Consider the following 2,531-nt stretch of genomic DNA (forward strand, 5'->3'; position numbering starts at 1 on the left):
AAGGTTTTCAAAAATTTAAAATTAAAAATTTCCTTTTTTTTTTAAAATCAAATCAAATCTTTCTTTTATAAGGTCGTGTCTTTTCAAATCTTTTCAAATGGTGATGCAGTTGCATGGTTTTGGAAATCTACTTTTGGATACGGTTACCAACACTCCCTCTCTTCCCTCCATAACTTCTCCTCAATCTCTTCGGTTACTTCCCACTCACTTTACTGCTTCTCTTCCTTCAAAAGACTGAAACTAACCAAATGAGGAAGAAAACCATTGCTAAAAGGCCTCCTCGTGAAAAGGTGTACAAGCTTCCCACAAAACCTTCCACTCGCTCCCAAGACCGGACCTTTACCCCATCTCCTTCTCCTCCTACCTTTCCTCCTCGCACTGTTCCCATGGTGCGAACCAAGACCACTCCAAGGTACCCTGCTCCTGCCAAACCGACGCCACCACCTAAGGCAACGCCATCCAAACCAAGTTCCTCGAAACCTAGTTCATCCAAGGGTAAGCGTCCTGCTGTTGAAGAACCTGTTCCTGAGACTACAAAACCTAAGTCAAGGTCTGTTCCTGTGCGCTCACAAAGAGGTAACCCTCATCGCCCTCTCAAATCTGTTAGAGAACCAGACATCGATCCTTTTGCTCACAAATCACACTTCATGACATCTCACTCAGACTATAACCCCCATCGTTTCAAATCTGCCATGAACCATGATTTTTATGAGGGATTTATTCAGTATTGCACTTTATGTCCCTCTTTTCTTGCGGATTTACCTGATTTGAAAAAGAAAGGTTTTTCTTTTGTTGAAAATTTGGATTTTTAGATTGGAATCATCTTTTCAAAATAAAAAAAACTGTATATCCTCAGTCGGTCAAAGAATTTTATGCAAACATGACTTAAAATGAAGGAAGTGTGCATTCTTATGTTAAGGGCAGAGACATCATCTTGAATAATGAAACTATCAGTGATTTCTTGAAGTACACTGATGTTGGGCCATGTGCTTATACATCTGTGAAGTAGGATGAAGGTGTTGGTATCTCTTACCATGATGCTCTGGCTCACATTTGTGAACATGTTTCCTTAATTGATGGCATCACACCCACTCACAAAGCCCTAGGATATGAACGTGCTCAGTTTCACTGTATTGTCAACCACATCTTAATTCCTCAAAGTAGTTCATATCAAAGGGTTTCTTACACGGACACACTTGTTTTGTATGCCCTAATCACTAAAACTAAAATCTCTTTTGCCTATTTGATGGCTAGATACATGTTTGATTCTGTTAGAAGTGTGAAAGATAAAGCACTACCTTATGGCATATTTTTAACTTGCATATTTGAGCATTTTGGTGTTGACCTGTCAAATGAGGATTATGAAAACAGACATTCATACCTAAAAAGGGGGTGGTTCAGTGAAACAGCAAAAAGGACCAACTAGATCTGAGAGAGTGGTTCTAGATGATGATAATGAAGAGTTCATTCCAGATGACTCTCCTTCTCCTTCCACCGAGGGTACTTCCATCTCCACTGGGAAGAAATCAGCTTTGCTGAATGTGGTCAAGGATGTCGCTCAAGAGTTTGTCTCCCAATCAAATCACATGATTGCCATGAGCAAGGAACAAAGAAAGTTAGCTAGCAAGCATGAGAACTTCCTGAAGAAATCAAGGGACATGGTGGCTGTGCTCATGACCTTCATTGATAACCTTCAAAATGATGAAGACATTGCCACTGATGTTGAAGAGGAAGCTGCTTCGGAGGGGAATGGTTCTGATGCCTAGGATTTGTCTCATGAAAACTGCTGCTGCAGCTCTCTTTTTGTCTCATGAATTCTGTTTATCTTGTTACCATTGAACTGTTTTTATCTTGGATGACTGTAGTAACTCTATAGAATGCTGCACTTTTGTTAGTTTGGTTAAACCTTTGGACTGCTATCTAACCTTTTTCATGCAGGATTTTTTGTTGATGTTTTTGTTGATCATGCTCATTGTCCGCCCTTGATGACAAAAGGGGGAGTAATAGCAATAGGATGGATGATGGTTTACTAGTATTAATAGCAATAGGATGGATGATGGTTTACTAGTATTTCTTTTGGGATTTTTGTCTAATTGCTGCATTAATACTTGATTTCACATGCTAAATATTTTTTGCTGATGATATTAGCTTGATGTTGGGCTGATTATGTGCTGTTGCTCATTTGATACCCTTTAGCCAAGATAAATGTGTATAGCTCTTTATTGTGCTTTCTTTAAGTGTAATATAAAACAGGAACAAAAAGGAAAGCATAAATCCAGGGGGAGCTAATCTTGAAAAGGAAAGGGGGAGCAACATAAAAGCAAATGACAATCAAAGGGAGTTTCTAAACCTCACTCAAATTCGTTTCCTTTTGATTATTGCTTAAATCATGTTTGTCATCAAAGGGGAGATTGTTGAGTTAAGAAATGAACTAAATTAATTAGTGATGACAAACATTATTTTTGGTAAATAAATAATTAGTATGGATTAATTATAAATTACATATTACTAATTATTTATTATGTGTTGCA

The sequence above is a fragment of the Arachis ipaensis genome, chromosome B5 (assembly GCF_059453495.1).
Source record: "Arachis ipaensis isolate K30076 ecotype BB chromosome B5, ASM5945349v1, whole genome shotgun sequence".
Lineage (NCBI taxonomy): Eukaryota > Viridiplantae > Streptophyta > Magnoliopsida > Fabales > Fabaceae > Arachis > Arachis ipaensis.